The sequence below is a fragment of the Pinus tabuliformis genome, chromosome 5_2 (assembly GCF_031772625.1).
Source record: "Pinus tabuliformis cultivar Carrire ecotype Pingquan chromosome 5_2, CPIR1, whole genome shotgun sequence".
Lineage (NCBI taxonomy): Eukaryota > Viridiplantae > Streptophyta > Pinopsida > Pinales > Pinaceae > Pinus > Pinus tabuliformis.
The window spans coordinates 1,107,020,043-1,107,034,835 of record NC_142306.1 but is presented as its reverse complement, the minus strand read 5'-3'; positions in this window follow the sequence as shown (position 1 = coordinate 1,107,034,835).

Below are 14,793 nucleotides of genomic sequence, written 5' to 3'. Positions count from 1 at the left end.
TCATAAAAAACTCTTTGGGAATATAATCTTTAGATGTATATTCTGAAATGATCTAGGAATATCTTCAGAAAAGTACTAGTGGAATGGTAAAACACTGAAAACTAAAAATGGTAGAATCTAGATAAACTTAGCATCATATCAAATTGCTCGTAATCTGGATTCCAATGGTGCAAATGACACTCAAATTCGAGTCTAGATGAAGAAGTTAGAGAAAGTCAAAGTTTGAGTTTGACTTGTCTAGGTGGCATGAGAAGATGAAATGGAAAAAGTTCTTGAAAATGTGGAGGCACCAAGTGGCAGGCTGCCATTGGGCCCCACATATTGCATATCAAGAAGAAAAACAAAGGCACGGGTTATGAATCAGCACCTAGGGCTGCCGATTTGTGATATTGCATATCGCAAATCAAAGGTGGACATGTGTTAAAGAATCGGCCCTAGCATAGAAAGGTTGTGATGTGATCGCAATCACATATCACAAGAGGATCAGAATCGACCCCCGACAAAAAAAAAGACAATATGTACACAGTGAAAACTACACTTGAGATCAAGCATAGTATTTTTGAGGTACCACCCATTTTTGGGATATGCCAGGGGAACTCCATCAAAATCTACTAACTCATAGGCCCCCTTTTCAAGGACTCGCTTGAGAATGTATGGACCTAACCACATGGGTTGAAACTTCCTTGAACCTAACTTATCAGACTTTGATTCATACAAAAGAACAAGGTCTCCTTCTGAGAATAAATGGGGTTTGACACTTTTGTCATACTACGCCTTGATGTGTCTTTTATGAGATTCATTAGCTATATCAACATCGCACGAGGTTTCATCTAAACGAGTCAGATGTAAAAGATGCTCCTCCCCTATGGAAGTGGTAGGAAGAAGTTCGATAGCTAGTTTCAATAATGTAATTTCACATTTGATTGAGAGGATATCCTCGATACCATATATCATCTAAAAGGGTGTAAATCTGGTAGTCATCCTAACTAAGGTTCGGTATGACCACAAAGAAGCATAAATGAGCAAATTCCAATCTGATTTGTGGACCCCTACCATGCATTGAAGCATCGTCTTAAGAAATTTGTTGATGGCCTCAACCTTTCCATTAGCCTGAGGATAGTAGGGAGCCATTAGTTAGGTCATCATATGATTTTGGAAATGTTTTATGTGATCCTTAACTATTGCTTGTGGAACACCAAACTATGTGATGACTTGATTGAAAAATAAGCATGTAGTTGTTTCAGCAGTGTTGTTAAATGTAAGCATAATCTCGGCCCATTTAGTAAAGTAATCAATAGCGACAATAATATAACCATGCCCCCTGACCTAGTGAGGGTTACATGTCATGAAGTTGATACCCCATTTCACAAAGGGACCAAAAGCGATAACGGGATGCAACAGAGCAAGTGGAGCATGGGCCTTACAATCATATATCTCGCACACATGACATTTATGGATAGTGAGGATGCAGTCTCAAAAGATGGTAGGCCAGACGTAACCAACATTTAAAATTTTCTAGTTGGTAACATAACCAGATAAATGTCCACCACATGCCCCCCAGTGGCCTTCATTTAAGACTTTCTTGGCCCCCACAAGTGTGAGGCAACTTCATAAGGTCGTATCGATACCACGACAGTAAAGGGTGTCACTAATAATGACATAATTTCTGGCTTGGTAACGAATATGTCGCTGCTCTGAGCGAGAGGTATTAAACTAAAAAGTTTGGGTCTTGAGATAAATCAGGAAATCTCCATATAACGGGTTAGATGATGATATCAGAAACAACTCATCAGGAATAGAATCTTCAGATATAGATTCTTAAATGATTTAGGTGGATCTTTAGAAAAGTACTAGTGGCATGCTAAAAGGCTGAAAACTAATAATGGCCAAATATGGATAGATTTAGCATCGTATCAAAGTTCTCATCATCCTCATTCCAATGGTGTGAACGACACTCAAATCAAAGTCTAGATGAAGAAGTTAGAGCAAGTCAAAGTTTGAGTTTGACTTGTCTAGGTGGAAGGAGAAGATGACATGGAAAAAGTTCTAGCAAATGGGGAGGCACCAAGTGGCAGGCTTCCATTAGGCCTCGCATATTGAATATTAGGAAGAGAAACAAAGGCATGGGTTAAGAATCAGACGTTAGGTCTGTCGATTTGCGATATCGCATATCGCAAATCAGAGTTGGATGTGTACTAAAGAATGAGCCCTGGCGTAAAGAGGTTGCGATGCAATCATAATCACATATCGCAAGTGGATCATAATCGACCCCCGACAAAAGCCCAATTGCAATGCAATTTATTTCATATCGCAATCGTAGAAAGCAGTTGGTGTTTGCGATACGGTTCTAGTTGAAAGCGCTGATTGCGATTTGCGATCGGCGCCAGACACGATATTTTATTATGTTATATTGTATATTCCCATCGAGTCTATGATTACTGCAGTGTATGGGTTTTGGTCCATTTCTAATTGCAACTTGGGATGGGGACCGCTAGATGTGATATATTATATATTATGTTCTATAAACCAACGGGTCCGTGTATCACAGAAGTGCCCATTGAATTGGCTTTCGAATGTCCCCCGATAGTTAAAAGTGCTGATAGACATGCCACCTAGTCTTATGTGTAGTTAATGGGTTTTTCTATGTTTAAATGGGACTTCACCATTATTATAAGGTTGTTTCCATATATCCTTCTAGCCAAATTCCGCCTGCCTAACTTGGTTATTATGTTAAAACTACCTAGGTTTTGAGGGATACCGCCATGCTTATATATATAGTTTTTGTGTCGGAAAAGGAGGAGTGACCAGAATAGTTTAGAAGCACACACATGCAGTGGACCTTGACCCTGGTAGTGAGCAAGACCTCACCTTGAGCAGCAAGGAGGTTCCGAGAGGTTATAGAAGGGCTGATTATCCAAATTGGGAGCTTGGATAAGCGTTTTTGCACTATTTTTCGCGGAGAGTTGAGTGGTACTATCTATTTCTAAAGGTGGGCTTTCCATTCTCTACCCATATTTCAACTTGGAGGTATAAGGGTTGTAATTTCTTGTTGCTTCTACTTTTATCTCTTTTATGCCACTAATTGAATGAAGGCCTCCCCACTATTGAGCAGGGCCTAGAGACGTAATTGGAAGAACTCTGTAATAAAATCATTGTGTCATGGTTTTTATGCTCTTCTGATTATTTCCACATTGTTTATGTTCTTTTGAGTTCCATGGTTAATTAGCTCTGTTATATGTAATTCCGATGCATCTGTAATTAAAAGATATTGGATCAAGTTTGGTATTAGAGCAGGTCTTTGTAGATGTGAATTGCATGAGTTTATGCTAACTCAGAGCAATCTATGAAAAGGAGAAGGAACACTTATGTCTTTTGATCCTGAAGAAGGACATGAAAAATGAAGAAGAAACATATCCAATGAAGAAGCTCGCTGGAAAGAGGAACAAAATTTCTGAAAGGTATTCTATAATATGGTAGGAAAAGTGGACAAGTTGTTTGCAGAATATGAGAAGGCACTTGGAAATGAGAAGAAGGATGTCGATGACCATGGATCAACAAATCAAGAAGGTGGTGGAGAATATCCTTCTCCCTCTCCTTCTTCGGGTGAAAGTTCTCATCACTCTCATCAAAATTCTAAGCATACCTTTAAGAAACTATTCTTCAAGTTAAATGTAAAGTTTGACCTGCCCATGTATAATGGAGAGTGTAGTGAAGAAAAACTCAATAATTGGATCACACGGATAGATTTTTACTATCAAATCACCAGATCAAAGAAAATGAGGCAAAATTCAAGTTATCATCTCTTCAGATGAGCAGAACTACTCTTGTTTGGTGGGAGAGAAAATTGTAGAAGGGCATCATAAAATTAGGTAAACTTCTATCCTCTTGGTCTAGTTTTATTTTTGCATTGAAAGACCAGTTCTACCCAATGCTTTATAATCAAAAGGAACTTATGGAATGGAAATGTCTAAGGCAAGGTAAGGGCCACAATGTGCAAAGCTTCACTGAAGAATTTCAGAAAAAAGCATTGAATGTGGGCATCTCATTAGATGCGGTTGAGACTGTAACTAAGTATGTAGGTGCACTATATAGTTACATCAGACACTCATTATTACTATTCGAGCCTATTACAATTGATGCGACCATTGTAAAGGCTATTCATCTTGGAAGCTGAGGAAAAAATTATCGAGATGATCAAGCCAAGAAGACACCATTCAAACCTCAGCATGGAAAATTCCAAAAGAAAGGAAGAGGGAAGGATAAGAAGACCATCACAGCCAAGAAAGGGGATGGAGAAACACCGTCTTGCACTCATTGAAAGAAATATGTTCATGATGGGGACCACTGCTAGAAACTGCATCCAGAGTTGAGACTGATGAGATTAGGTGGAAAGGGGAAGTAGAAGACAGTGGCAACAACACAAGACCTTGGATTAGATTTCGGTGATGAGACATTGATCACAGTCATGGGCATAAGAGGTACTCTTTCTATTAATGATAGTTCTGATTCAGTTGAAAGTACTAGTTATTTGAATGAGCGTGTAAGTAATGAGTGGAAGAGAATTGAGTTATTCCACATTATAGGTTTCATAAAAAATACAAAGGTGGAAACTCTATTTGATTCGGGTTCCAAAGCAAACTTAATCTCAGAGTCCTTATTGAACAAGTTAGGCCTTGAAACCAAGCCTCATCTGAGTCCATACCCGCTTGGTTGGGTAAGCGATAAATCCAAATTGGAGGTCACCAAGTAGTGTAGGGACAAATTTGTTATTACTTATAAATTAGTTGATGAGGTAGAGATAGATGTAGCGCCTTTGGACATCTGTGGAATTATCTTGGGAAGTCCATATCTATATGACAGAAAGGCAGTTTTCTTTTGGCATGAAAACAAATACCACTTCAAAAAGGATGGGGTATAGTATATAGTCAGAGCTCATCACAAAAAAGTTAGTGCTAGCCTTGTAAGTGTAGGACAGATTAAAGAACTGCTTAATTCCTGTAAAGGGTGCATGTTTATGGTTGTGAGAGAGAAAGAGGCCGAGACGGATCACATTCAAAGGTTGTGATCGTGATCATAAGAAAAAATTGTATGAAATTATTTCTGACTATGATGGATTGTTTCAAGAACCAAGAGGATTGCCCAAAAAATGGGAAATCCAACATGAGATCAATTCACAATAGGATGCTCCTTTACCAAATGTTGGCATGTATATGATGGCTTCTATCGAGATGGAGGAGAAAAAGAAATAGATGCAAGAACTATTAAATCAGGGAGTCATCATGTCGACTTTTTCTCCTTGTGGCTCACCGATCGTGTTGGTGTCAAATAAAGACGACACATGGAGAATGTGCATGGACTACAGGGTGCTAAACAGGATCACGGTGAAGAATCGATACCCTCTCCCTCGCATTCATGAATTTTTAGATCAGTTGAAAAATGTTGTTTATTTTATAAAGCTAGATTTACATAGTTGATATCACCAGGTGAGAATTGCAGAGAAGGATGTTTGGAAGGCTGCGTTCAGAACCAAATAGGGGTTGTTCGAATGGATGGTGATGCCATTCACACTGTGCAACACTTCAACCACATTTATGAGGGTAATGAATGGTTTTGTTAGGTTGTTTCTTGATCATTTTGTGCTTGTATATCTCTAAGATATTATTATGTATAATAGGACATGGGATGAACATGTGTGTCATGTGAAGAAGGTGCTTGATGTTCTGAAGAATGAAAAACTATATTTGAAACTATCAAAGTGTGAGTTTGGGAAGACTTCTCTGATTTATTTAGGCCACATTGTCGGTAATGGACAATTGAGGATAGATCCTTCTAAAGTGGAGGTGATTATGAATTGGCCTGAGCCCACGAATGTTACAGAAGTTTGAAGTTTTCTGGGTGCGGTAAAATATTGGAGAAGGTTCATGGTGAACTTCTTTGTTATCGTAGCCCACTTGCACGCCTTGACTAGTGTGAAGTAGGCCTTTAAGTGGGGAGGAAAACAACAAAAATCCTTTGACACACTAAAAGAGAAGATCAACATAGTAGCAGTGCTAGCCTTACCAGACTCTCAGCAGCCTTTTGAAATTTAAATAGATGCCATTGGATATGCCATGGCTGCTATATTGATGTAACGAAGAAAGCATGTATATTACCATTCAGAGATTTTCTCCCAGGCCGTTGTGAATTATCCCATGTATGACAGGGAGTTGTACGCCTTGGTCTAGAGTGTAAAGAAGTGGAAACACTATCTGATTGGCAAGGAGACCATCATCCATATAGATCATCAGCCCTTGCAGTATCTTCAGTCATAGACCAAGCTTCAACAAGCTCGTCACTTTATATGGATAGGATATCTCCAACAATTTCATTTGGTAATAAGATACAAGAATGATGCCAACAACAAAGTAGCATATCTTCTTTCTCGCCCTCCTATTTATGCATTTGTAGTTTTTCAAAACTTTTCTATATTGTTAGAAAGTTATGTTGAACAATATGCTAATGATGATGATTTTAAAGAGATTTATGAAAAACTGACTTGTGGATCGCAAGTGGATAATTATTACTTGCAGGGAAATCTATTGTACCACATTGGAAAATTGTGCATACCCAGTGATGAAAGGGTTCATGTAATCCTAGAGGCTCATACCTCTATGGTGTCTAGTCATTTTGGAATTTAAAAGACTTTATGTCATTTACAAAGGTTTTGTTTTTTGGCCTCATATGAAAAACATTGTGACTCACTTTATAAAAGGTTGTGTGTTGTATTCTATTTCAAAGCCCTCTAATAGAAAACTTTCGCTTTACACACCACTCCCTATTCCGAGTCGACCATGGGAAAGTGTGTCCATGGAATTTGTAGGAGGTTTTCCTATGTCTAGGAAAGGTCATGACTATTTGTATGTCGTTGTGGACATGTTTAGTAAATGTTTATTTTAATGCCTTGTGAAAAGCAGGTCACTGCTAAGCAGACTGCTTATATATTTTTTTAGCATGTTTGGGTCCATTTTGGGTTTCCAAAATCTATTGTGTTAGATCGAGACTCTCACTTTCTTGGGGAGTTTTGGACTAGCTTGTGGAGAATGATGGACACTAATATGAAAAGAAGTACAACATTTCATCCAAAGACTGATGGGCAGACAGAGGTTGTCAATCGTACAGTGGTACACTTGTTGTGAAGATATTGTGGAAAACATCCCAAGTTGTGGGATGAACAACTTCCTTCTATGTAGCATGCCTACAATCGAGCAACACATTCATCTACACAAAGCTCACCATTCCAAACATGTTTTGGCTATGTACCTACAGATCCCTTGGACATGGTCTTTGGGAAAGAGGAGGATAGTAATGGACGAGATGATAGGGACAAAGCATGGAAGTTCATTCATTGAATATAGATGATTCATCAGGACGTATAGGAGCATTTGGAGAAGAGTCATGCTCCGTATAAAGCTCGACATGAAAAGCACCGAGTTGATCATTAGTTTCAAGTTGGGGAGAAGGTATGGATCTACTTCAGCAAGGATAAGATGAAGGGATAAGGGAAGAAATTGAGACCCATCCGATATGGTCCCTTCACCATATTGGAAAGGATTGGAGACAATTCTTTTTGTCTTGACTTGCATGCTTATATGAAAATGTACTCCACAGTAAATGTTGAAAAATGGAAGCTTTATGGACCTCCATTGATTATGAATATCGAGGAGGTTGCACAAATTCCTATAGTGGATGATTTTGCACCAGAGTATCTAGGTAAGTTGCTTGAAGATATCATACTCGACTGGAAAACCAGAACTTCATGATGGGGAGATGTGGAGTATATCCGTGTTGGCTTTAAAGGAATGCATCCAAGCAAAGCTTAATGGATGGAGAAGGAAAAAGTGATGGAGCAATTTCCTCACTTTCTAATTGATTGAAAAGTCTTTTAGCAGTCCAAAAGCACTTAGTGGGGAGGATTGATGTAGGTGGATCTTCAGAAAAGTACCAGTGGCATGGTAAAAGGCTCAAAACTAAAATTGGTAGAATCTAGATAAAATTAGCATCATATCGAAGTGCTTGTAATCCGAATTTCAACAGTGTGAACGACACTCAAATCTGAGTCTAGATGAAGAAGTTAGAGCAAGTCAAAGTTTGCGTTTGACTTGTCTAGATGGTAAGAATAGGTGACATGGAAAAATTTATAGTGAATGGGGAGGCACCAAGTGGCAGGCTGCCATTGGACCCCACATATTTCATATTGAGAAGAAAAACAAAGGCGCGAGTTAAGAATCGGCCCCCAAGAGTGCCTATTTGCAATATCGCATATCGCAAATATGAGGTGGACGTGTATTAAGGAATTGGCCCTGGCATAGGCAGGCTGCGATGTGATCGCAATCGCATATTGCAAGTGGATCAGAATCGGCCCATAGAAAAATCCCATTTGCAATGCGATTTATCGTATATCACAATTGTAGAATGCAGTTGGTGTTTGTGATACGGTTCCGGCTGAAAGCACAGATTGAAATTTGCGATCATGCCAGACGTGATATTTTATCATGTTATATTGAATATTCCCATTGGGTCCGTGATTGCCATAGTGTATGGGTTTTGTTCCAGTGCAGATTGCACATTGCGATAGGGACCGTTAGACGCGATATATTATATACTATGTTCTATAAACGGCGAGTCCATGTATTGCAGAAGTGCCTTTGCATTGGATTTGGACTTTCGGCTGATAGTTAAAAGCATCGATAGACGTGCCACCTAGCCTTATGGACAATTAGTGAATTTTTCTATGTTTAAACGAGACTTCACCATTATTATAAGGTTGTTGCCATATATCCTTCCAGCCCGATTTCGCTTGCCTAACTTGGTTATTATGTTAAAACTACCCAGTTTTCAAGGGATACTGCTATGCTTAGATATATATATATATATATATATATATATATATATATATATATATATATATATATATATATATATATATAGATATATATATATATATAGACACACACACACACATATAGTTGTTGTGTCAGAAAATAAAGGGGGAGTCAGCAGAATAGTTCAGAAACACACGCACATTGACCTTGGTAGCACGCTGGACCTCACCTTTAGCAGCGAGGAGGTTCTGATAGGTTGCAGAAGGCTTGATTATCCAAATTTGGAGTTTGGATAGGTGTTTTTCCACTATTCTTTGCCAGGAGTTCAATGGTACTATTTGTTTTTGAAGTTGGGCTCTCCATTCTCTGCACATCTTTCAACTTGGAGGTATAAGGGTTGTAATTTCTTGTTGCTTGTACTTTTATCTCTTTTATGCCGCTAATTGAATGAAGGCATCCCCACTATTGAGCAGTGCCCGGAGATGTAGTCCAAATTGGACAAATTTCATAATCAAATGATTGTGTCATGGTTTTTATGCTCTTCTAATTATTTCTGCATTGTTTATGTGCTTTTAAGTTCCATGGTTAATTAGCTCTGTTATATGTAATTTTGATGAATCTGTAAGTAAAAGATCTTGGATGATGAAACATGGGAAGGGAGATCGCACATTAGTTCCGCAAAAATTAGGGATTTCTTCGACTTGGATTTGATGATTTCAAGATCAAATTATTCTAATATGACAATCCATTTCGAGTAATTTCCCCCCAAAAAATGACATGACAAAATGTATGTCTAAGGGTTGAAATCCAAAAGGACCATAGTTTTCTGAAGCAAGATGTAATGGTGAAATATTTGGATGGCTTGAGCAACTCCCAAAGAAAACTTTTCTATGTGGGAATATCGAATTTCGATATCGTTAAGGTTTTGAATCAGATAGTAGATGGGATGTTCAGTCCCTAAATCATCTTCTTGGACCAATACCATTGCTATAGTATAAATGGAAAAAACATGATACAGGAAGTAATCACACTAATAGGTAGAGGGATATAGAAGTGATGCCCAAACCAATACATATTTCAGAGCATCGAATGCTTTCTGAGATACATCATCCCAATGGAAGGGAATCCATTTCTTTAGCAAGGGAGTGAATCTTTTGGTCAACTCAGCATAATTAGGGATGAATCTTCATAGGAAGTTAGCTTTCCATTGAAGTTGTTGAAGCTGGAAAAGTGAAGAAGGTGCAAGAAAATAAACAATTGTCTGTACTTTCAATGGATCGATATGAATTCCTTGTTTTGATATGACAAAACCTATAATTGGACTTGAACTGACAGAAAACAAACATTTTTGCGGATTAAGGTGAATATTATAAATTATACTGTTAGGGCCTGGATCTACCTCGAGTTGAAGGAAGGCAGGTCTAGGGTAACATCAAACCACACTTAACCTGGTAGCTAGCCCTACCAGGTCGGGAGAGGGCTCTCTCCTTGTCAATCTCAATTAGGATATTGGTAACTAGGGCTTGAGAAGACTGAATTTAATGTAGATTTTAGGCTAGGTATAGTAGCTCTAGGGTTTTTTGGTTGATTTTGATGGTTGGTTGTTGGATCAAATGTAGCAGGCAGCTTGGGTCTGGGAAATGAAGTCAGAAATGTAGGGTGTTCTGTACAGTGAGGTAGGTAGGTGTTTTAGCACTTGGAATTAAGTGAGATGGTAGGTCTAAGATTGGTGAGGAGTTGAGGAGGGCATGCAGAGACCATGAATCCTCTTCAAACATCTGAAAACATCAAAAAACTAAATGTATTCCCAAGGTAGAGCACTGTTATCAATGTATTCTACTTGTCTATCTTGATTCATTTAGTTAAGAAGAATGAAATAGATGTTGGAACATATAACACATGAGAATAACTAAGGACAGAAGGAGAAACAATGCCAAGACACATTACCGGAAGAATCCCACAAAAATAGTTGTAAACCCTGGTTTATTTCCTTACCAAACTGCTGTAGTGATGTACAATGAAGCTCAGAGCATCCACAAGAGTCCAACCTCTACAAATGACTGAAAAAGTACATAATATAGACAAACAAACTACTCATACTAGCTATCAATGGTTGAATCCATGAGAAAATGGGTGGTTTCAACCATATCTAAGCTAGGAACACAAAAGTAGGCAGTGGAATAACTTGCCTCTAAAACTTAGGAAACTAATTCATTCATCATCAAAACCGCTTGAAACTTGATGTATCTACCCTATGAGGTTTTTTTCATCCATATTTACATCAAATACATCATTTACCATGCTAATTTCACCAAGAGAGAAAGAAAAAGTCAACTGTAGAGAAAACTATGCGAAATTTGGCTTTTCTAGCAAAACTGGCAAAATTCATTTAATGCGCAGTGCCAGAAATTTAATGCGCAACACCACTTCAAAGGTCATTTTGAAGGTCTTTGACTCATCCAAATCAGGCCCGAAATGGCTTGTTGGAAATCCTTGCCTATATAGTTTCTGGAGCAATTTGAATTTCCTTATTTAGAGGTCATCTGCCCCTCTAAAATTTGATTCTCCCACGACTGCTTCTTGTGGGTCAAAAAAGTTGCAGAGAGGGCATTTTTTGGGTGTTTTTTGCCCTTTTGGTGGCCAAGATCTTCACCAAATTTTCTCAAACATTCTGGGTTTGCTTATTTTTTGATGCTGATTCCAAATATGCAAGCCATTTTCCAAAATATTTTCCCCATCAAAAGCGCAGCGCTACACCTATTGGGTTTTCCTGTGTTGCAAAAGTTAATGCGCAGCGCCACTGATTTAATGCGCAGTTCCCTTTTGCAGACCGATTTTGGAGGCCTTTTTGCTGTCCAAATTGGGTGCAGGATAGCTCATTGGAAAGATTATTGAGTCTACTTTTCAAAAAATCTTTAATTTCACAATATTGAGTTCATTTTCCCTGTCAAAAGTCAACTCTGCCAAGACTGGTCAACATGTGCAAAATGAGGTTGCCTAAATGTAGAGTGCTGTTGCATTCAACTTTTGAAGGTCTTCCTCAACTCCAAATTGAGCTCCTGATAGCTCATTAGTAATTTATTTGTGTCCAGTTATCATTTGAGTGATCAAGAAAGTCATTTGGCCAACTTGGCTAGGAGAAAGCTTGATTTTACCAGGGTCATTCTAGAGGAGTAGCAACCCTCCTGAGGCAGCTGTATTTTTGACATTTGCCTAAAAAGTGAAGGATAATTTTCTGCCTTGGCCTATTATGGACAAAAACCTCTCTCACTTTTTCCAAATTCATGTTCTATTTCTCGAAACCATCATTTGAGTAAAACCTATCCTGATGTGTGGAATAGGGGATTTGTGGAAATGAAGGGAAATGAAGGGGACAAGAGGCTTCTAAACTCTTGATTTTTTTTTTGGAAGTATGGAGGGATGTTAGAAAGTAGGGGAAAGTGGAATTTTAAATATTGAGTGAAGGGAAGGGGTCCAAAAGGGCAAAACACAGGCTTAGCCTAGAAAATTGTTAAATTGTAGCAACAAGCTAGGGTTTGTGGGAAAATAATGAATTTGAGGGATATCAGTGATGGGAAGTGTTTAATAAGGTAAATTAAGGATAGGGGAAGGTGTATGAGCATCATGATACAAGCTTTGTTTATGCTTTGACCATCCAATAGAAATTACCTTCAAAACCTTAGGAGAGGGAAATGAACCTTACCCAAGTACAACTGAAGCACGAACAAGGTGTAAAATGACCCATTGGAACCTGAAATGATGATGAAAACTCTCTGAATGATGGTACACTCAGCTGAATGGTGACATGGACTGACACTTGGAAAAATTTGGAAGGACTGAAAACAAATCCTAGACCTAATACTCGGTGACCAAATTTTACTTGAAGACTCACTGAAATGACAAAATTTGAATTTGACATCCTAAGAACACTTTGTAAGACATATTTGATCACTGGTGGAAGGTTTCAAAGACTACCACTAACATTGAATCCAATGGGGATTGTAGCTCCTTGGAGGTTCCAAGAACCACAGATCTTTAGGAGAGCAGACCAGTGCCTTATCCCTTGGGCAATATGGAATCAATATCTTGGCAACAAAAACATCAAAAATCAAGACTCAAGACTCATACTGAAATGACTAAGAACTGAGAATAACTCAAAATTGAAACAAGACACTCAAAAGCTGAAACTAGACACTCAACAGCTGAAACTAAACACTCAACAGCTGAAACTAGACACTCAGAAGCTAAAAATAGACACTCAGCAGTTGAAACTAGACACTCAGAAGCTGAAACTAGACACTCAACAGCTGAAACTAGACACTTAGAAGCTAAAACTAGACACTTAGCAGCTGAAACTAGACACTCAACAGCTGAAACTAGATGAATGAAAACTAACAACTTGACGACACAAACTGATTTGAAACTAACTCAATACTAAAACACAACTGAAAAACTAGAAAATATGCTCAAAATGGAGCTTATTCAGTAAAACCTAATCTAACTTTTCCATTCATCACCTGATCAAGTGAAATGAAACAACTAATGCAACCAAGTAAGTATTTTGGCTGTTGTTTGAATTCTTCGCAAGTGCTTTCTTATGAACCATAAGAGAGAACTACTGAAAGGCAACTCCCATGAAAACTTGTAAATGGATCCAAATTTTCCCGAATTGAATAATATGGATGCTCTATCCGAATTCAAAAGTATTGCATAAGGATCTTGAAATTCATGTGCACTCGGACTTAGCTCATTTGATGGATTACTTTTCTCCTCCTCATACCATGAATGCAAACTTTCGTCTGAGATTTGTGATGAGACTCTTGCTGAAAATGACAAAGAAAGTGGCTGTTGTATCAAGTTTGTATCAATACTTATTTCAATCTCATAGTTAGCTAGTGGAGAAGGACTTTGACTGCAGACATCATCCAACACATCAGCTATTGGATCATGAAAAACTTGAAAAGACTATTGCAACCCATTTTCTATTGGTTCCAATGAGATTGCATGATTTTCTATAGGCTACTCATTTGAAGATATACTATGCAAATTTCCCTTCAAAAACTGAAATGATTCAAAACAGAATGGTACAAAATCATCTTGCATCATTTGATCATATGTTCTAGCTTCCAAGTCGTCATCTACAATCTGACATTTAGTGGCATTCGGGGGCTACAAATCTAGATATGAGAAGTCTTGAACAAGGATTTCATTGCCCTCTAGATGGTCAAGATAAAAAATTATCGACGGTTGATTTCTAATTGCATGAAAGTTGTCTCTGATGAATTGAAACGAAGTAAAACAAAAAGGCAAAGATCCTTCACTTACTTCAAAATTCGATGCACTTTCCTCCTCACTTCCATAGCTGATATACAATGGCTAATCACTGTACTCGAACTGCTGAAAGTAAACTTCCTCCTTCCACAAACTAGCTGTTGATTTGTATGCAAGATTAGCTTCTATTTGGAGGAGATAATCATCATCATACTGATCAAACTGAGGCAAATATCAGTAAAAAACACATCATCAAGCATATATGTCATATCAACAGATCTCTCTTCTCCAAGATGATCTATAAAACTATCATTATTTGATCTATGACAACTAGGATAAGAAAGAAAATGTTTTGGAGTAGCCACTTGTTCTTCTTCAATCAGCGAGCCATGGTCTTGAACATTATACTCATTCCTTGTAGTGATCTTTTGCATCATATCTTCCACTGCACTTACCAAAATCTCGAGCTTTACCTCTAAATATGTCGATTCCTCTAGATCTATGATCTTCATCTGTTCTTCCTTCAACTTTCCCCTTCTAATCAGCAAATTAGCCTCTACATCTACTGCACTATTTTGCATCTCTTTAAGTGTTGCAAGGTTCCTTTCTCTTAGCAGAAACTCCATTTCCGGATCAAAGGCATCCAGGTAGTGCAAGAGAG